This window comes from Natrix helvetica (genome assembly GCF_964273705.1).
Source record: "Natrix helvetica genome assembly, chromosome: 2".
Classification (NCBI taxonomy): domain Eukaryota; kingdom Metazoa; phylum Chordata; class Lepidosauria; order Squamata; family Natricidae; genus Natrix; species Natrix helvetica.
In genome coordinates, this window is record NC_138552.1 from 134,737,232 (window position 1) to 134,760,207 (window position 22,976).

At 41.7% G+C, this 22,976-nt stretch overlaps 1 long non-coding RNA gene across 1 annotated transcript in view; it reads left to right on the plus strand.

Moving 5' to 3' along the window:
* Positions 1 to 22,976, plus strand: part of LOC309385593 — a 51,992-nt gene that overhangs the window by 28,093 nt on the left and 923 nt on the right. The gene's annotated exons all lie outside the window — the stretch shown is intronic.

Consider the following 22,976-nt stretch of genomic DNA (forward strand, 5'->3'; position numbering starts at 1 on the left):
GAGGTCACTCACATGTGGAGTGCCACAGGGATCGGTGCTCTCGCCTCTCCTGTTCAACACATACATGAAACCGCTGGGCGAGATCATCCGTGGCTTTGGGGTGGGATATCATCTGTATGCTGATGATACTCAGCTATACATTTCCACCCCGAACCACCCCAATGAGGCCGTCGAAATGATGTCCCGGTGTTTGGAGGCCGTACGGGTCTGGATGGATGGCAACCGACTAAAACTCAACCCTTCCAAGACGGAGTGGCTGTGGCTTCCGGCCCCCCGGTTCAACCAGGTACTTCCATCTCTGGCCATTGGGGGCGTGCAACTAGCCCCCATGGAACAGGTGCGCAATTTGGGCGTCCTCCTAGATGCCCGGCTGTCCATGGATGACCATGTAACAGCCGTGGCTAGGGGGGCGTTCCATCAGGTCCGCCTGATGCGCCAATTGCGCCCCTTATTGGACCGGGATGCCCTACGCACAGTCACCCATGCGCTAGTGACGTCTCGCCTGGACTACTGCAATGCTCTCTACATGGGGCTTCCCTTGAGATGCACTCGGAGACTACAGTTGGTCCAGAACGCGGCCGCGCGGGTGATTATGGGGAGGTCTAGATACTCCCCTGTAACACCTCTCCTGCGCGAGCTGCACTGGCTTCCTGTGGTCTACCGAGTGCGTTTCAAGGTTTTGATTATGATCTTTAAAGCGCTTCATGGCAGAGGACCTAGTTACATGCAGGATCGCATCCTGCCCCACACATCCCTACGACCAATTCGCTCACACAGAGAGGGACTTCTCCGGGTGCCGTCCGCCAAACAGTGTCGGGGGGCGACATCCAGGAGCAGAGCCTTCTCTGTGATGGGCCCAGCCCTGTGGAATGACCTCCCCCGTGACATCAGGATTATTTCCGATCTCCGCTCCTTCCGTGTACAGTTGAAGACCCACCTCTTTCAATCATCCGGCCTGGCTCAACCGTAATCTTTTCATATTCCTCCTGACTGTCTTTTTTAAATTTTAAATTTTTATTGTATATTGGATTTTTTATTTGTTAATGGTTTTAATTTGTCTTAATGTTTTAATCTATTACCTCCTCCGTGCATGTATGTCTTTGTATATATGTATGTTTATATATGTCTTGGTGTACGCCGCCCCGAGTCCTGCCCGGAAAGGGAGCGGCTAATAAATCCAAATTTATTATTATTATTATTATTATTATTATTATTATTATTATTATTATTATTATTATTATTATTATCATTATTTGCTATTTGCCAGAGTTGAAAGCATAATATTATTTTTTCATCCCAAATTGAGTATAAGATAAAGTTGAACTTGACTTCTGGTGATTTCACAGACACCTATTGTACATGACAACAACATTCCAAAATCTTTCTCCAACATCTCATCCTTTCAGTTTCAATTGTGGTTTGTATCTATGCCTATACTTCCCTTTTTAGAAAAGTACTTATGTATTGTTTTAACAAGAAGCGTTCTCTATTTCAGCTGAGTCTGTTGAGGTCTGCACAGGGCAGGTATAAAAAAAACCCCATCCAGAGGGCAATTGTGACATGTAAGGTCTTGTCACTTCATATATATATATACAGTACCTGTACATGATATCACAAATGTAAAGGTTCCCCTTGCACAAATGTGCTAGTCGTTCCTGATTCTAGGAGACGATGCTCATCTCTGTTTCAAAGCCAAAGAGCCCATGCTGTCCAAAGACATGACTAAATGCCGAAGGTGCACAGAACGCTGTTACCTTCCCACCAAAGGTGGTTCCTTTTTTTTTCTACTTCTATTTTTACATGCTTTCGAACTGCTAGATTGGCAGAAGCCAGGACAAGCAATGGGAGCTCACTCCATTATGCTGTGCTAGGGATTTGAACCGCCGAACTGCTGACCTTTCTGATCAACAAGCTCAGTATCTTAGCCACTGAGCCACTGTGTCCCTTACATGATATCATACACTGTACAAAGGGAAGGGAGAGCTTTGACTGTGCAGTCACAAGTACCCAAACTTCCACAGATGCTATTGAAGGTCATCCAAATTTTGGGGCCAATTGTAACGTCAACAATGGGGACCAGTCTTGGAAGTAGATTTTGAATCTCCACACAAGCATCCCAATGTGGTTTTTTTTAAAGGCACAATTTAATCCCCACCCCCATTAAGCTCATGTTAGTTTTGACCATTATGATGGTAGCTAGAGTTATAGCCCAAAATGAGTGAGTCTTCGTTTTTTCCAGTATTTTTTTCCACAATAATTGCTGGAAAACAGTGGATGTGTACGAAAGCCAGGCTGGGTGGAAGCTCACCGTTTAGCTAAATCTTGGATGCTATAGCTGGTTTTTTTTTCATACTTAGCTGTTTCCCACCAATCAACTGAGTAGCTACTGAAGAAAAATCATGAGAAGGGAAGACATTTATTGATTAAACACAGCAGACGTTGGAAGAAAAGTGCTGACAGGGCTATGAAATTATACTTGCTCTGAGATTTTTAGCAATGGAAAACCCAGTCTAGCATATTATTTCAGTGATTAACCATCAAAATGGATCCTGGTTTTAGATAAAGACTCATAGGCCATTGTTGTTTTAAGAATGGTTTGCTGGATTAAGCTGATGTTCATTTGTTCTTAATCTTTGTCAGCAAGCTGTAATAAATCTTCTAGCAGCAATGTACCATAATAGGTTTCTTAAGCTTCAGGGCAAGCACAGAAGCCTTTGGAGTCTGCAAATTTAATATTTGCAGAGAATGCCTTTGCACTAATCTTGCCCTGAACCAGGACCAGGGGTGGGATTCAGCCGGTTCCAACTGGTTTGGATGAACAGGATGCTAATATTACATCTGGTTTGCCGAACTGGTAGTTGCAAGGACTGGCTGGCCCCGCCCACCCCTCCCTGCCCCCCTCCCCTCCCAGGAGTTTCCACATGGCCCATTTTGGATGCCAGCTAGGTAAGTGCAGGGCTCGCATGGAGGCTCTAGGAGGGTGAAAAATAGGCCGTTTTGGCCACCGGAGAGCCTCCAGAGCCTGGGGGAGGCCGTTTTCACCCTCCCGGAGGCTTGAACAAAACCTCCGTAGTCTGGGGAGGGAGAAAACATTCCCCTCCCCCCGACGACGTGGTGCAGAAGGCCGAGTAGGCCATATCCACTATGGCCACATCCACCCAGCAACTGGGCAGAGAACCAGTTGCTAAAAATTTTCAATCCCACCCCTGACCAGGATTGTTCCTCTTTTCAGATTTTATAGACAATGAAATATTTGATAAAGTCAAGTGATTTTTTTTTTTATGACATGTTACAAGCCTAAAAGTTTTTCAGTTAGTTTGTTGTCAGGCCCCATCCATTAAAACTCCTAATTCATTGGAGAACATTATATTGAGGCAAAATATTACTTGATTTTAGTATTATCGCCCTAGCCCATTGCTGGCAGATAAGCATTTACTACTTCAATTCATACAGAATACTTGAGAAGCCCATAGAGGTTATTTCTGTTGGGAAGATGTATAAATTCAATATCTCCACGGAGCTTTTTGGCTCAAAAAATACACTTTCCTAAGTGTTCTCCTTACCACGATGAACAACCAATATGTGAGAAGTGTTTGGAGGTGAGAAGTTTATGATCTTGTGCTTTTATTTTGTGATGCATTTGTTTGTGAAGAGTAAGATTTTTTTAAAAAAAAAAACATGGTCATCAGTGTTTGCAATCCTTCCAAAACATTATTTTTTACCATGGAAATACAGCCAATATTTCCTATGTTGTCGGATAATAAACTAATTGGAAAGAAGTCAGAGATGTGAAACAGTTGTAGCATTTTTATTTGAGCTGAGTCACATTATGGTGCCAATATGACAATTAAGTTAGCCAATTAAAGGTGGGTGTTTTTATCAAATTAAAGTCCAGGATTCTAAAATAGTTAAGCAATTAAATTACTTTGTTTGTAATATATGGTTATAATGTGCTTAACTGTGTATTGCAAAATCACAGTAGGAAGAAAGTATTATCAGCTGTATCTAATGGAAAGAATGATATAAAAGATGGCACCAAAGAGAGATTTTTAAAAATTGATTAGAGATATTGAATAGGATCCATATCAAAATATGTAAGGTAAATGCTAGATACACTGGATGTGTTCCTGTTTGGTGGAGAATTTTTTTTAAAAAACCACTCACGATTTAAACATACAGTATATCCAATTCACTAGAATGTCCTTTCCCCCTTTTTTTCTTACTGGCATTGTACAAATATCTCTGTAAATTAGACTATGCTTTGCAAACAAAAATCTGACAGTCTCAACCTTTGGGCAGTATAATTTCTCTCCAAGATTACTCTAGGCCAAAGCAGAAAAGCTTTTGGATTAAAAAACTAATTTGATAGGATGTGATGGCTACTCTCATAAAATAGCTGCCTTAGAGGTGTGGTCAGTCCCTGTGATAAAATGTCTAACAAACCCAGGAAACATAAAGGAATGAATAACATCATTACAAGAGGGAGGTGAGCAGGGGTGGGTTCCTGCCAGTTCTAACCTCTTCTATAGAAGAGTTTCCACAAATCTACAGTGCCATTTAGAACCGGTTCCAGCTCCCTCCCCCCGCCTGTCCGCACATCATCAAGATGAAGAGCGAGAGGAGGAATTCTGGGAATTGAAGTCCACTAGTCTTAAAGCTATCAAGTTTGAACACCCCTGGAGGTTTTTTTCCTAAAGGGTTAGGGGTGGAAGGGTCTTGTAATTTGACAGCTTAAGACTTGCGTGCTTCAAATGCCAGAGTTTCTGAGCCAACATTTTGGTTGCTAAGCAAGAGCATTGTTAAGTGAGTCTCACCACATTTTACAAGTTGGCCACGCCCACCCAGTCACATGGCTGGCAAGCCACTCCCACCCAGTCACATGGCCAGCAAGTCACTCCCACAAAGCAGGCCACACCTACAGAAGAGGTTCTAAAAAATTTTGAAACCCACCACTGGAGGTTATAGAGGAGATTCTGTAGCCCATGGAAGGGGAAGAACCCGAGAAAGAGGTTAATGAGGGCAAAGATTCATTCTCCAAGCTTGTGCGTTGGTTTCCAAATGTTTCATTACCAGGATATGTAACATCTTCAGTGGAGTTTAGGGGATGTCATTCACTTCTGCTTTGTGTGGTCAGTAGGTCTTGTGATGGATCAGGTGTGGGTGTGTCTGAGGGTCTTGCGATGGGTCAGGCAAGAGTCATCAGTGAGTCTTGTGATGCGTCTTGTGTTGGGGAAGTTATCTCAGGTGAGGGTCAACCAGCACTTCACCTCCCAATGACCCTCACCTGAGGTAACTTCTCCATCACAAGACCCATCACAAGACTTATTGATGACTCACACCTGATTCATGACTGACACTGACATCTCCTAAACCATGGGTGTCAAACCTGTGTCATCACGTCATCACGTAATGTATCGCAACTTTTTCTCCCTTCACTAAACTGGGGGGTGGGCGTGGCCAGTGCATGACACATCTAGCCACAAGCTCAGAGAACTAACCTTCACCTCATCCTACACCCAAGCTACAGATATTCGCCTCTATTGCAAATAGATTAATGTGAGATCCTGCAATACCGGCAAAATCAAGAAAGAAGTGCCATTTAGATCTAATAATTAAGGCAGAGTTACTCTGAACGTCTTTCTCATGAGTTCCCTCTCCCTGGATTAAGAAATCTCCTCCATAATGGTTTAAGTTCTCCCTCTTCTATGTTCTGTTGGACGTTCCATCAGAGTCCTAAAGGTCTTATCTATTTGAAGGATAAATGTTGGGAACAGAGTAACTTCCACCTCTCATTCTAGGATCAAAGGATGTTGCCCCTGCTTACACATGTGTGTGCGCGTGTGCGTGTGCATGTGTGTGTAGGAATATTTCTAAACAGAACCCCAACAAGAGCCATTGATAGTTTTTATTTTCTGAGAAATGAGAAAATAGAAGTATTCTTGGGAATAAAGCTGATGTGGGGATGGGCGTCTTTGCAGCATGCCAACTTTCTACTTATAATTTCATTATTCGCTTATTTTCTTGGGAAAAGGTAGATCAATGATTTTCCATTGATGTTACATGGCCATATAATTCATTCCCACCGGTGTCCATGCTACTACAGCTGTTCTTCTACAACTGTTCCGGACTACTCTTCAACTTGGTAGAGCAACTGTTCTCAGCCTGGGATATCCTTGGTGCCAGGTCAAAAACATTTTCCTTCAATACCTGTAGCACTTGTGTCACATTTATAACATTACTAATCCTCAGTGGTATTGCTACTGTCCACATCAGCTTATCTGACAAGTTTATAGTGCAACTAACCATTATATCTTAGTAGCTACTTAACCATCAGAATCTGGTATAAGCGCCTGGTAGCATAAAAATTGTTCCCAGAATTTTACCTTACTTATTTTTTTAAAAGTCCTAAATCTATTCCATTAAATGGTGGCCCTCCTTTTAATCCTGGACCTGAACAACTGTCCCAAAACCCAACGACTCTGCTGCATGCCTATGAAGACTTCTGGAATTTGTTATTGTGGATAGCTTCAAATAAAACAAATGGAATCATCGGTTGCTTAAAGATGACATCTGATGGGTTCTAGCGACATGGTTTCATATCTAGGAATACCTGAGTCATAATCCATTTGTCAGTCTTGGAGCAAAGCAGAGGTGTGTTGCAAATCCTGTTTGCTCGTGCTTGTGCACACTCGCATGCTCGAGTGATGCTTCTGCGCATGCGCAAAAGCATCTGGGCGTGGGGGAGCCACCCACCGCCACCACTACCAGTTCACCCGATCCGGGCCAAAATAGGATTTACCCACCTCTGGAGCAAAGCACTGGCTTTGTGGCAAAGATTAGCTAGCTTGTTGAAATCTGGTTATTATGCTTGTGTTTTAGCTCTCTATTATTTTGTGAGAGAATAGAGAATTTAGTAACAGTTGCTGGGTTAAATTGGTATTCTGCTCTGGTGGTTCTAGACACTGACTTACATTTAGTACTCTTTTGGGTCTTGTACTTATTATTGGTTTTTGCTAGGCAAACTAATTTTCTAAGCAGAGACATTTCTAGCCAAGAAACCTACCCAGCAACTTTGCATTCTCCATACCTGTAAAATCAAGTAATGTGGAAAGCCAATTTGGTACAAAGGTCAATGACTCTCAGGGGAATTCCTTCTTTGTTTGTGATGCTGTTTGTTAATTCACCTGCATATCTGTCCTCGGGTCTAAATCATGGGCAGAATTATGATTGGTGGAATCCTGATATTATTGAACTTGAACCTATTAAAGGATTTGGGATTTTTTTTAAAAAAAAGTTTTTAAAATGTATGGCAGCTTGTTCTACTTGTCTTAAAATGACAACAACCCTGATCTAAGAAGAGACTGGACAGCCACTTCTCTCACATTGTATAGGACTGTGATGGTGAACCTATGGCACACGTGGCATGCGGAGCCATTTGTCAGGGCATGTGAGGCATTGCCCTGTTAGCTGGCCAGCGCACATGCGCGCACTGGCCAGCTGACTTCGGCCTTCTTTTGAGGCCATTTTTCACCCTCCGGAGGCTTCAGAGTGCGAAAAACCGGCCCTACAAGCAAACCAGAAGTTCGGGAACGTACTTCCGGTTTGCTCATAGGGCCGGTTTTAGCCTCCGGAACCTTCAGGAGGCTTCCCTGAAGGCTTCGGAGGGCAAAAAACAGTCCTAAGAGCAAACCGGAAGTCCATTCCTGAACTTCTGGTTTGCTTGTAGGGCCGTTTTTTTGCGCTCCAGAGGCTTCAGGGAAGCTCCTGAGGTCCTCTGAAGGGGGGGTAGGGGGAGGCTGTTTTCGCCCTCCCCAGGCTCCTATAAAGCCTTTGGAGCCTGGAGAGGGCGAAAAAAGCATGCCAAAAATGGGGGGGAGTGCTGATTGTGCGTGCATGCGTGCTGGGGTCGTGTGCATAGCATTATGAGTGTGGCATGCCCACGCATGACCCCCCTGCGCTCCCCCCACTGGTATAGGATCCCCTGTTTGATCAGGGGGTTGGACCAGAAGACCTTCAAAGTCCTTTCCAGCTCTATTCTGATCGATCAACAACCCCACTCCTTTTCCTCTGCACATTGACAGTGTTTGCTAACCCAGCTCAGCAAACCTCAAGATCCCAATCCTGAGATCCATCTATTCTCCATTAAAATTAAGTCTGCTCTTTCTAAACTCTCACGGTGGTTTCTGATTTTCTGCTATGCTAAAGTATACTCAGGCCAGTGGTGGGTTCCTAACTGGTTTACTACTGGTTCCCTGAGAGGGCATTTTGCTCGCGTGCTGCTTGCTTCGCTTGTGCGTGTGCCCGCCACACATTGCTGCGCATGCGCAGTTGACTGGAAACTGTTCTGCACATGTGCAGAAACATGCCTGTGATGACAGAAGAGACTCGGGAACCAGTTTGGGGGCATGGCAGGCCTGGGTCGCTGTCGGTTCCAGCTACCCAGGCCGCCATACCACTACTGGTTCGGCCGAACTGGTCCGAACCAGTAGGAACCCCCCACTGACTCAGGCACTATGCTGAAACAGATACCACAATTATCTTAAACTCTGAGAAGGGTGGGGAACTTATGCTGAGAACAGCTCTTACCCAAGAAACACAGATCTCAACTTCATCCCACTTCTGTCCAGTCCTCCAAAGTTTTTCCCTTTTGCAGTGCTATATTAACAACTCTGCCTCTGAACTGTCACCTGGAGAAGAAACCAGCTGCATAGCGCAGGGGTGCTAGATGATGAGGCTAGACTCCTTGGGAGTAGCACCCTCCTTAAGCGTTGCCCCAGGGGGAAGTGCTAACAAGCAGCAGATGAGCCTGAGAAAGGCTCAGCTGCTAGGAGCATAAGCCTTCACTCAGCAGGCAAGTCAGGTTGCAGGGAAACAACATATGTGGCAGCCCTTTTTGTGTCTTTTATCCGGAAACATTGACTTTGTGTTGCTTTCTTGGGGTTTCCCGTCCTTTTGCTCATTCATCATGGATTCTGTATTATTCTGCGCCTTCGACATACTGACTGAACTTGATGATTCTTTAGCCCACTGATGAAAGGAAGTTTCCCAATCTCCCTGGGAACACCTCGTATCTAGCAGAAGGTGTGCAGGGGACAAACACTTGAATGCAAAATATTAATTGTGGGGAAGAGATGGTTCGTAGGAGGCAGGACAAGTCCTCTTATTCATGCCTCAACTTTTGCAACATTCCATTTCAAATTTTACAAGAGGGGACTAAGCTTCCCACCAGTGTTTGCAGTGGTACATAAGGGAGCACGAAACCAGACTGCTAATTTTGTCTTTCCCCAATCCTCACAAAATGAATGTGGGTGGAACAAATGATTGTGTGCAAACAATAGTCATGTTGTTCAGAGCAGTACATTGGGGGGTTTGAATTTTAAAACCATGTGTCAGGGAAGGTTAATGTAAAAACAAATGAATAAAAGAATGATTTGCATTAAAAATATTCTTAGGCAATTATGCTAATGGTGACATGATTGCCTGGAAAACAAAGACATATGTTGCAAGATTTTGTGAACTTAAAGGGTTACAGATTGTGCTATTAATTTTTAAAATGTAGAAACAGTATCATCAGAGCCTGTGCTGGGGCACTAACGTAGGTAATAAACCACTTGGGATTTGTACATTTGTATTATAGAGATGGACAAAGAATAAAATCTAAAAAAGTTGGGGTTTTTTGATGCACTCTGAGTCTGTTCCACTAAATCCTAAAATAATTATTAATGTAAACTTGTAGAGGAGGCTGAATGGAAAGGTACTGAGTAGAAAATAAAGGGCCTGAAGACAAATGTTATAGATTTGTCGTACTGTTGTAACCTTTCTTCTGAGTTGGAAAAAACAACTTCTCAGTTCAGGAATATTTTCAGTGTTTAAATTGGAACATTTTATTAAATAACCATCATGCGTTATCACAGCATACAGATAGTCCTTGACTTACAACCACAATTGAAGCCCACAATTTCCATGGTTAAGGAAAGACAGTTGTTAAGTGAGTTTTGCCCTTTTTTATAACCTTTCTTGCTATTGTTGTTAAGCGAGTCACTATAGTTAAGTTAGTAACATGGTTATTAAGTGAATCTGGCTTCCCCATTGGCTTTGCTTGTTAGAAAGTCGCAAAAGGGGATCACATGACCCCGGGACACCGCAATCATCAGAAATATGAACCAGTTGCCAAGCATCTGAATTTTGATCATGTGTCCATGGGTGGCTGCAACAGTCGTAAGTGAAAAATTGTCATAGGTCACTTCTTTCAGTACCATTGTAACTTCAAGCAGTCACTAAACGTATTGTGGTAGTCAAGGTCTACTTCTATTGACTGGTGTTTTCAAATCCATTTATGGATATTCTTATTATTTTAAGATATGGAATATAGAATGTATTCCATCACATATGGAATTGATAAATATCATGTGGGTTGGATCCAGTTTACACTTCTATTTCTTTATAAATTAATGTGAAAATTCAGCCTTAACTAACGATAGGTGACAATTTCAGTTTGGGTGAAGTTTTTATTTTCTGTTTTGTTTTAAAATAAAAAATCTTGAAAGACTCATCTATAGAAAGAAAGAAAGAGCTCTTCTATTTTGACCCTTGTATTTTCTGTACAGGTGTGAGCCTGAATTTTCTGATGTAGCAGTCAGACTCTATCCTGATCTTCTGATTACATAGGAGCAAAACCTTTTAGATTTGGGTGGTGCATATTGGTGATAGGTTCATTTGAGTTGTTTCTGGTAAGGAAAATGTGCAAGGTACTTCAGAAACAATAAAGAAATTTATTTTTGAGAGGGGCAGGAGGAGAGGGAGAGGGGGGAGGCACAGACAGAGAGAGAGACAGAGAGAGAGACCTGGAAGAATGCAAAATTGACAGATTTTGATGGTCTTAAGAATAAGTAAGTCACAGAAATAATACAACAATGAATACAAGAGTGATGGTAAAAGATTTCTCTGGATCCAGTTTCTTGAATGTATTAAGATTATGCACATATTTGTATTAGCATTTCAAATATAATAGACTTAACTTAAAGAATTGTTAGAACTACTGTCTACCTATTAAATGCACTTGACACCAGAAAGTCTAAGAGATAACCATTTTGGGAACCAATGTATCTACAAAATGTATCTTACCTTTGACGTTATTAGGGAGAGCCCAACCCAAGTTAATAATAAATAGTGGGCTTAGAGTTTCTAGAACAAAAAAAAATGAACAATATTTCTATTTTTTGAAATGCAGATGTATTACAGAAGACATGCATTGTTTTCCATTTTGTATTTGTGTGTCATTTGTCTCTTTTCTTTCTTTCTTTCTTTTTCTTTCTTTCTCTCTGAAGTAAAATAACAAGGAAGATCATGCGGAGAAAAGCAAAATTACCAGTAGGGAGCTTTAGCAAATGTCAGGATGTGTGTGAGTGGGGTATATCAACTCTTCCACAATGGAAATATAGATCCCTGGTTTTGGTTAAATAAAACCCTGATGAGATGGTATGGGGATTTTGTTAGAAAATATTGGAGCAGCTGCTTTGCTTGCATCTTGCAAGGCAAGGACAGAATATTGAGAGACCAAAGGGGAATTGGATCCAATGATGGGGAAATCTGCTAAAAGGAATTCTGATCCAGTAATGGTGCTGAATTTGAAGAGCAGAAGGAGAAAAGCAGGATTCAGGGCTCTGGGGTGCAATCCAACTGTGTTTATTTGTTTGTTTGTTTCCCTTATGTCGCAAACATTCTTCAGCTGCCCAAAGATACCTTTGTGAGATCAGCAGCCATATAAATGAATTTTATTTTATTTTTAATTAACATTTTCACAACAGGGTTATAAATTTTCCGAATCTGTTATAAAAGAGATCATCTAAATAAAAACTGAGGTGGTCATGCTTACTTCATAATCTAGATTTAAGTTTAGTCTGATGTTAAAATGTTGAAGGAATCCATCACCTGGGAATTTAAAAAAAAAAGATTTAAAAGTAGTCTTCATTTTAATTCAAGAAGAGAAGAAGTCCTTCAAGTGGGCTCTTTTATCCTCTTTTACCAGGGAAGGAGAAATGCTTCTTCCAAGAAGTTGCAGTTGCTACACTAAGAATATGATTAAAATGAAGACGATGGTTCAGAATTCTAATTTTTACCCATATGCAAACCAGCTATTTGGCTAGAGCTTGCATAATGAAATGACTGATATTTCCTTAATGTAACATTGCTTGTTTCCTCAGTTCTTTTGCTTAAAACTGAATAACCAGAGAGAAAGTACCCATATTTTGTACCGTATATTGGTAATGTACGAGCTCAACACATTCAACCATGAAATCCTTTGAAGATACTCTCAGCTTAACTTTATCTACACCGCGGGCTTAAATTGGAGGCTGGCTTTCCTTCAAGAGGCGCAGTGATTATAATTCTGTGAGGATGTTATAGATATAATGTCTTCTCACCTACAATATAGGAAGAAAGAACAGAAATCCAATAGTTAAATTTCATTATAGATAGTCTTAATTTAGCACCTACCCCATTTAGTGGCTGTTTACAGTGATGACTAGGATAGCAATAGAACTTAGACTTATATACCACTTCACAGTGCTTTATAGTCCTCTCTAAGCGGTTTACAGAGTCAGCCTATTGCCCCCAACAATCTGGGTCCTCATTTTACCCACTTCGGAAGGATGAAAGGCTGAGTCAACCTTGTGCCGGTCAGGATCAAACTCCTGGTAATGAGTTGAATTAGCCTGCAATATTGCAGTACTGCGCCACCAGGAATTGTTGAAAATGTAACTTTACTATGAATAGTCACATTTATAACCTTAACAGGTCTATAAAGCAAGGTAAGTAAAATCATAAGCACAGATGCAGTTTCAGTTAACAACTGCTTTGCTAATAACAACTTGCCGTTCCTAATTATGGTCACTAAATGAGGACCATTTGTACAGGAGGACTTTTATAGTCAGCTCAAGAAGTACCTAGATGGTCAGCAGATAAAATTCAATATGCAAGACTAACGTCCCAAGGAATGTCTCTTAGTTTTTCTCCACCTGCGAGCACCTGAGCACTATAAATATGGGGAATGAAGATTCAGTTTAAAAATGAAGTTACGTATATCTTGTGACTAGGACATCCTTTTCATCTTGTCTCCCCCTTCCCATTCCTTTTCTGAATTAGAAAGAAGTCTACTCTGATGAAGAAGGCAGGATGCTAATGATTGAATTAGAGACAACAGAAAAAACTATGTTATTAATAGTCATATATGCACCAAATCAGAAACAAGAGGAATTCTATAGGAAATTACACAACAAAATAAACGAATTAGAATATGAAAATATTTGCTTAATCGGGGATTATAATGCAATAGTGGATTAAAAAATGGACTATGAAAGCAAAAAGAAAAATAAAACAAAAAAAATATGCTACCCAAATCCTTTTTTGAGATGGCAATGGAATATAAATAACATGATATTTGGAGAGAAAGGCACAAAACAAGAAAGCAATATACCTTTTATTCGAACCCCCACCAGTCCCTATCAAGAATTGACATGGCTTGGATTTCATCTGGTCTATGCAATCAAGTAGACAAAATTGAAATAGAAGCAAATGAGTGGGCAGATCATAATCAAATAAAATTAAGATGGAAAGGTCAAAGAAGAAGAAAAAGATGGATGATGAATTCAAATATTGTAGATGAAATAGAATACACTCAAATGCTGGAGAAAGAATTAAAGCTATTTTTTAGAACAAATAAAAAAGAAGACACCTCAATTCAAAATCTCTGGGACACTATGAAAGCATACACAAGAGGCCTTACAATTGCCTACATGGCGAGAAAAATTAGAAAACAAAAAGAGCAACAAGAATGTATGCAAAAGGAACTTATGGAAGCCGAAGATGAACTACAGAAAGACCCAAAGAATAAAATTAAAAAAGAAAAAAGAGATGATAAAACATAAGATTAACTTAATAACTCAAAAGGAATTAGCACAGAAAATTAAAGCGGCCAGACAAAATTACTTTGAACAAGCCAACAAACCTGGACAATGGCTGGCATACAGACTGAAGAATGAAAGAGAAAAAAGGATGATATATCAATTAAAAGATGATGATAAGAATTCAATACAAAGTGGAAAAAAAGAAGCATATTATTCATAAATACTTCACAAAACTATACGCACAAGATAGTAGGAGGAAAACAAAATAAAACATTATTTAAACACAGAAAAGATAACACCAATCTCAAAAGAGCAAAGGGAGGCGATAAACAGGCCAATAACGTTAGCCAAAGTGGAATTAGTCCTGAAACACCAGAAAAATAATAAAACTGCAGGACCAGATGGAATACCAGTGGAGCTATACAAATATAATAAAATAATATTGGAAGAGCTAGGAGTGGAAATGTTTAATGAAGTTTTAGGAAAGCCAAGATACCTGAATCATGGACAGAAGCAATAATATCGCTAATCCCAAAAGAAGAAACCAGCCTACAAGAAATTCAAAAATACAGGCCAATTTCATTACTAAACTCCGATTATAAAATATTTGCAGCAATTATGGCAGGAAGAATTAAATAGGTTTTAAATGAACGAATACACCTGGACCAAAACGGATTTTTACCTCACAGACACATTAAAAATAATACGAGAATCATCCTAGATATAACAGAGTATTACGAGACGTATCCAGAAAAACAAATGGTACTGGTTTTCCTTGATGCACAAAAAGCATTTGACAACGTAATCTGGAAATTTATAATAACACTATTGGATGAGATGAAATTCGGAGAAAAATTTATAAAAATGATAGAAGGATTTTATAACAATCAGACAGCCAAAGTTCTGATGAATGGAGAATTAACAGAGAAGATTGAAATAAAAAAGGAGTCAGACAGGGATGCCCCCTCTCTCCTTTGCTGTTTATATTAACTTTGGAAATTTTATTAAATGAAATTCGGAAGGACCAGGGAATAAAAGGTTTAAGACTCAAAAATGAAGAATATAAGGCCCAAGCTATGCTGATAACTTAGTATTTGTTCTAGAGGACCCATTAAAATCCAGCCTGAAATTAATTCAAAAATTAGAAGAATATGGCGAAGTGGCAGGACTAAAGATCAATAAAGACAAAGCAAAAATGATAACTAAGAACATGACAAAAAAACAAGAAGAGGAACTGGAAGTAGCAACCAGAATGCAAATAACTAAGTGAAATACTTGGGTGTCAGCAAAATGTTCCACAATTAAAGACGATAATTATAATAAATTAGTGATACAAATAAAGAAAGATTTAGAAAATTGGAAAAATATTCAGCTATCACTCATGGGACGTATAGCGACAATTAAAATGAATATTTTACCAAGAATCTTATTCCTGTTGCAAGCCGCACCTATTAATCCGGGTAAAAAATTCTTTTAAGAATTAAACAAAATAACCGCTAGGTTTATTTGGCAGGGACGAAAAGCGAGGATTAAACTAAAGTCAATGCAAGACAGCAAGGAGAGGGGAGGTTTAGCATTACCAAATTGGGATCTATACGCATCAGCAGTAACAATAACATGGGTGAAGGATTGGATAGAGCTAAAGAATAAAATAATTTTGACCTTAGAAGGCCATGATTTGCAAGCAGGCTGGCATACATTCCTATGGGATGATAAAAATAAAATGCACAAATACTTTCAAAATCATTTAATTAGAAGAGCGTTATTGCAAAAATGGCTCAAAAAAAAAAAACCATTATGTGAAAATTCCGAATTGGCTATCACCGACAGAAAGGACGACCCATCCAAATTTTATAGATTTGAACAAAATGCTAAGATATAGAGACTTAATTGATAGACAGGGAAATGTAAAAACAATTGAAGAATTGGCAGAACAGAACATGAAAGTTGACTGGCTAACTTACCTTCAAATCAAAACTAAATACAATAAAGATACTAAATTATATGACATTCAAACAAAACCACATGAATTGGATAAAATTATTCAAAGCTCAGATAGAAAGATAATAGGGAGAATATATAAATTTCTCCTGAAGTATAAAATGGAAGAGGAAATTGTGAAAGAACAAATGATAAAATGAGCGCAGAACTTTGGCTATAATATTGAATTAGACAAATGGGAAAAATTTTGGGGAACAAACTAAAAATGACATTATCAGTTGCATACAAGGAAAACCAGTACAAAATGTTTTATAGATGGCACTTGGCACCAACAAGGTTAGCTAAAATCTCAACAAATACCTCCCCAAAATGTTTGAAATGCGAATCAATACATGGAACATACTACATGGGGCTGCCCTTGGGACGCGCCCGGAGACTGCAGTTAGTTCAGAACGCAGCCGCACGGGCTGTGATGGGGAGTACAAGGTACTCCCACGTAACATCTCTCCTGCGCGAGCTGCACTGTCTGCCTGTGGTTTTCCGGGTGTGTTTCAAGGTGCTGATTACCATCTTTAAAGCGCTCCATGGCACGGGACCTAGTTACTTGCGGGATCGCATCCTCCCACATACATCCCTGCGGCCAATACGCTCACACAGGGAGGGACTTCTCCTGGTGCCGTCCACTAGGCAATGCCAGCGGGCGACACCGAGGAGTAGGGCCTTCTCTGTGATGGGCCCAACCCTCTGGAATGACCTCCCCCCCGACATTAGAACCACTTCTGACCTCCGCTCCTTCCGGCAAAAACTGAAGACCCACCTGTTCCGATTAGCAGGCCTGGCATAATTCAACTGTCCCTCCTGGCAAATGTATTATATCTGGTTATTTTAGGGGTTTTTTAATTCACTGTATTTGTTTTTAGGGGTTTGAATTTATTTTATATCTGCTTTGTACAGTTCTTTTAACAGCATTTTAACCTCCTCCATGTCAATTGTCAACTGTACATATTTAATTTTATTGTATCTTGTTATATTTTGTATGAACTGTACACCGCCCCGAGTCCCTTTCGGGAGAGGGGGCGGTCTAGAAGCATTAAATATTATTATTATTATTATTATTATTATTATTATTATTATTATTATTATTATTATTATTATTATTATTATTATTATTACCATTTATGGTGGACCTGTGAGGAGGCTAAAAAAATTTGGAAAAAGATCAAAAATTGGCTGGAGGCAATAACGGGGGTTAAAATAGAATGGAAACCTGAAATTTTTTTATTGGGAATAATGTCTGCGAAATACAAAAAAAAAAAAAAAATCCAGTATTTAATATTATACATAATTACGGCGGCAAGGATTGCCTTTGCCCAAAAATGGAAAAACAAACTAACTCCAAGTGAAGATGAAATAATACGAAAGGTTATGGACTGTGCTGAAATGGACAAACTAACTAAAGAAATTCAGGGAAAAGAAGAATTAGAATTCTACCAGATATGGAATAAATGGTATAGGTCCGTGATGGCGAACCTATGGCACGCGTGCCACTTGTGGCACGTGGAGCCATTTGTCAGGGCACGTGAGGCGCTGCCCTGTCAGCTGGCCAGCGCGCATGCGCGCGCTGGCCAGCTGAGTTCACCTTTTTAAAAGCTATTTTTCGCCTTCCCCAGGCTCCAGAAGCTTTATAGGAGCCTGGGGAGGGTGAAAAGAGCCTCCCCCCCCCCGGAAGCTTCAGGACCGTCCCTGAAGCCTTCGGAACGCTTAAAACCACCCTCCGAGCAAACCGGAAGTCACTTCCAGTTTGCTCGGAGGGTGGTTTTAAGCGCTCCAAAGGCTTCAGGGAAGCCTCCGGACAGTCCCTGAGCCTCCGGAGGGCCTCCGGGGGGTCGGGGGAGGCTCTTTTTGCCCTCCCCAGGCTCCTATAAAGCCCCTGGAACCTGGGGAGGGCAAAAAAAACATGTAAAAATGGGGGGGTTGCGCATTGCATTATGGGTGCGGCACGCCCGCACTCGACCCCCCTGCGCTCCCCCCACTTGTGGCACGTGAGCCAAAAAAGGTTCGCCATCACTGGTATAGGTGGATGGAGGAAAGAAACAAGAATCAATGAAGGAATATAACAAAACTCAAAAATAATAATTATGAGTAAAATAAGAGAGTTATGAATGGTGAAATTAAAATGAAATACAATAGAAGGGGAAATAATATAAGGTGAGCGGTATCGATTGATAATTGCTATTAGAAAGAACAGGAAGCTCCTGTTTGTATTGCATTGTGTAAATGTGTTGTACGTCTAAGTTTTGTGTATGTGTATTTTACATGTTTGTTAAAAAAAGATGTTGTAGAGAAGCTGCTGTTTCCATGATTTTTTCTAGACATTTTCAATGTTTTTCAATATTTATGTTTTATCTATTTTTTTTCTATCCCAGCTTGGGAAACATACTACCATTTGCTTCCCTCAGATTCCTGTTTATCTCCTACAGTGCAATAGAGGTAACATACAATCTACCAAGCCCACAGTCAGATTGGGCACCAAGTTCTTAACAGTTTCCATTGCCAGCTATAACCGTATTTTTTGGAGTATAAGACACATGGGAGTATAAGATGCACCAAGGTTTTGAAGAGGCAATTTTTTTAAAAAAGTAGGTAGGTAGAGGGAGAGAGAAGGAGAGAAAGAGAGAGAAATACAGTAGGTAGGGAGGGAGAGAGAGAGGGAGAACGGTGGCTATCCGTTCTCAATGGATGCTTGCTGTGGGGAAACCGGGCAGTACCTCCCCCCATGCTCAGGGTGCCAATTTTGAGCTGCCTGCACACTACCCACCCAGGAATCGTGCACATGAAGGCGCTGGGCAGGAGCTACGTGTGGTGGCCCAAAATTGACCAGCAGATTGAAGACTGGGTGGCTGCCTGCCAACAGTGCCAGCAGTCAAAGCCAGCTCCCCTGTTAGTGCCCGGGCTCCATGGGCACGAATCCATTTGGATTTCACTGGCCCATTTCTGGGGCAGAATTTTCTAATTGTAATGGACGCCTACTCGAAGTGGGTGGAGCTGGCACTCATGCCATCCACCACTTCAGAGGCCATCATTAAAGTACTGGAAAGACTTTTTGCAACCCATGGGTTACCTGATGTGGTGGTGTCCGACAACTGGCCGCAGTTCACGTCGGCACCATTCCAAATGTTCCTAGGCCAGCTAGGCATCCGACATGCGACCACGGCTCCGTTTCACCCGGCAGGCAATGGCCTGGCTGAACAGACCGTCCAGTCTGCCAAGGAGGCATTGGGCCACCTGGGGCCAGGCAATTGGCAAAATAAATTGTCCCAATACCTCCTGGCGCAACATACAACACCATGCCCGGTCACTAATCAAAGCCCAGCAGAACAGCTAGTGGGACGCCGGCTCCGGACAACCCTAGACCGGCTGCTCCCCAGCTATGTTTTAGAAAAAAGCCCCATCATAGACAGCACTGCTCGAGCCTTTAACTTGGGAGACCTGGTCTACGCTCAGAACTTTGGGGCTAAACCAGGGTGGCTCCCTGGACAAATAACACAGCTAACCGGACCCTACTCTTATAGGGTCCAGCTCGACGATGCAAGGGAGTGGCGCCGACACATTAATCAACTTCGACGAAGATCGACCGGTGTTTCAGACTTCCAACCAAGGCAGGCCCAATCCTGCCCTGGCAAACTAATGCCGCCTGAAGCCGCTTCCACGCCCATCTCCAACGACTTCTCATCGCCAACCCTGCCTGGTAGTCCAGTTGGTCCAGCAATGGTCACTCGTCCTACCGTCTCGGCCGCTCAGTCTCCAGAAGTTCCGCAGGCTCAGCCAGCAGAGACTCCTCCTATGGCCGCCGCCCCTGAACTAAGATGATCAGGGCGGATCTGATGTTGGCCAGCGTACTTGGTGGACTACGCATGTGCCAACTGGCAGGAGAGGGGTGTTATGTACTGAACTTTCCCTGCCATAGACTTGCATTGCTGACTCCTGATTGGCTAAGACGCAGCAGCCTGCCGGCGGGAGAATCCAACCACTTGATTGGTTACACACCTGACAGCTCGACTATAAAAGAGCTGTCAGCTGTCTTTTGCTGCTGTTTGCCGGTCTGTGATTTGCCGTACTTATGAGCTGTTTGTCACTTTTAATAAAGGTTGTATTAGCTTCAACCTGCCTTGCCTCAGTCCCTGTCTGCCTCGTTCTCCCTACAGAACAAGTTAGGTAGGTAGGTAGGTAGGTAAAGGGGGAGAGAGAGAGAGAGGGAGAGAGAGAGAGAGAGAGGGAGAGAGAGAGAGAAATATATAGAGAGAGAAATACAGTAGGTAAGTAGGGAGAGGGAGAGAGGGTAGGTAGGTCGGTAGGTAGAGGGATAGAAAGAAATAGAGAGAGATATACAGTAGATAGGTAGGGAGAGAGAGAGTAGGTAGGGAGAGAGAGAGAGAGTAGGTAGGTAGGTAGGTAGATAAAGGGATAGAGAGAGAGAGAAATATATATAGAGAAAAATACAGTAGGTAGGTAGGGAGAGAGAGAGAGAGGGTAGGTAGGTTGGTAGGTAGATAAAGGGATAGAGAGAGAGAGAGACATATATATATATAGAAAAATACAGTAGGTAGATAGGGAGAGAGAGAGGGTAGGTAGGTTGGTAGGTAGAGGGATAGAAAGAAATAGAGAGAGAGAGAGATACAGTAGATAGGTAGGGAGAGAGAGAGGGTAGGTAGGTTGGTAGGTAGAGGGATAGAAAGAAATAGAGAGAGAGAGATACAGTAGATAGGTAGGGAGAGAGAGAGTAGGTAGGTACATAGGTAGATAGAGGGGGAGAGAAATACAGTAGATAGGGAGGGAGGGAGAGAGTAGGTAGGGAGAGAGAGAGAGAGAAATACAGTAGGTAGATAGGGAGAGAGAGAGAGAGTAGGTTGGTAGGTATTTAGATGTTTCCAGGTGTATTTAGCCATGTGTTGGAGAAGGAAATTGCTGACAATCTGCAGCACCTAAGACTTTGTTTCTGCTGGTACAGCACTTGATCAATGTAATTCTCATCAATCAGTTAAAGAGCTTTCCGAAAGGGGGCAAAAAATTTTTTTGCACTCTGCAAACCTCCCCAAAACAGCCCATTTTTCACAAAAACGGGCCCGTTTCCCCCCCAAAAAAAGGCATGAATAGCCTTGGGGGGTTTACAGAATGCTCCTGGGGAGGTTGGGGAGCCAAAAACAAGCACAAAATGGCCCTTTTTTGTCAAAAAATTGCATGCATAGCCTTATGGAGGCTTATAGAGTGCTGCTGGGGGTTGGGGGGCAAAAAACGATATGTTTTTTGCTCATTTCTGCCCTCCCTAGCCCCCAGGAACTCTCTGAAAGCCTCCATAAGGGTATGCATGGCGATTTTGGTGAAGGGGGCGGGGGCTTCGGGAGGCAAAAAATTATGTATTCGGTGTATAAGATGAACCCAGATTTTAGCCTCTTTTTTGAGGAAAAAAGGTGCGTCTTATACTCCGAAAAATACGGTATATCAGAAGTTTCAGAGAAAAACAGTAGGGTTACCACAATAGACAAAAGAAAATATTGCCGATTCATACATCAAGACACAGAGTTCTCTAAAGCTCTATCTCCACAGCACAATTTAGGAGAGGGAGGGAGGGAGAGGGAAAGGGAAGGAGAAAGAACGGAGGGGGAAGAGAGAAAGAATGAATGTTGTGAAATACCTAGCCAGGTGGGAGAGGCCTCTAGTGGGGAATTAGCCTCGAGTCTGTGTGTAGTCACAAGAGGTCCTGAATTGATCCCCCCTCCTTAAACCCCATAGAATCTTATTTATCTGTTCCCGAGCTAAGCATGGTAGTCTGTGGAGATTCTTGTGTAATTGGTAGAATGTAATAAACGTACCTGATCTTTACACGTGTAGACCAGATACTTGTACCTGACATAGAGAGATGATGTTTGTGTGGGTGGGTGGGTGGGTGGGTGGGTGGATGAATGGATGGACGGACAGACAGACGGACAGACAGACATTCTGCTGTGGTGACCAGGAACAGAGGCCATCGAAGCAAAATGGAGGAGGGCATATTAGATAGTGTGAGTTTTTTGTCAGCTTACAGAATGGATAGCCAGCACCTCATTCCATAGTTGGAGATGGCAATACTACAAGAAACTGTGAATTTATATTCTGAGAATGGTTTAATAATAAAAATAGGCTTGTCTCTTGAGCACACCTGGGCATTTAATGGTTCCCGGACTACATCTGGTCCTTTGGCTGTCCCTGTCCAGCCCACATGAGGTCAATCAGAAATTAAAAATCAAGTACAAATAAATGCAGTACAGGGGTGGGAGAGGAAGCTGCATCAGCCCCCACTCTACACTGATGGCTGCCGGAGGGCAAAGAGAGAAAGTGGTTTTCTGCACCAGCACAGTATTCTCTCATGGACCAGCCTGAGGAGGCAGCAGCCAGGTCAGGTTGCTCTTTCCTTCACCATGAAGGAGCTCAACTCCAACCACGATGGAGCTGAGGAGATCTCTGACATAGAGCAACAGAAAGCAATTGAACATAACAATAGCAATAGCACTTATATTTATGTACCACTTTGTAGTGCTTTACAGCCTTCTCTAAGTGGTTTACAGAAAGTCAGCCTATTGCCCCCAACAATCTGGGTCCTCATTTTACCGACCTCAGAAGGATGGAAGGCTGAGTCAACCTTGAACCGGTTATAATCAAACCAGTTGGCTGTGGGCAGAGTTAGCCCACAATACTGTGTTCCAACCACAGCACCACCAGGGCTCAGTATATTGATGAACTACAGAAAGAAATATACAGACGGAAAGCTATTGCTTTTTGTACAAAGTTAATTAATTGCTCGCCTTTAACATATTGCATGTATAAATGTTTCAGTACTTTTTGTGAAAGTTAAAAGTGTGTTATATCAAAAAGAACATGAAATAGTGATATGTTTTTACTATTTTTTTTACTGACATACTTGATCTACACATTCTCAAAGCCATATCATAATATGTATTCTTACATGCAGCTGATCAAAACCGTATTAATTTACTGCTTTATATAAAGCAATAAAATTAATATGGAGCAGAATTAAGTCCAGCCTCTTGATTCGGCTGACCATAACAGTCCTAATTTCTTGTGAGGCCCCTTGGC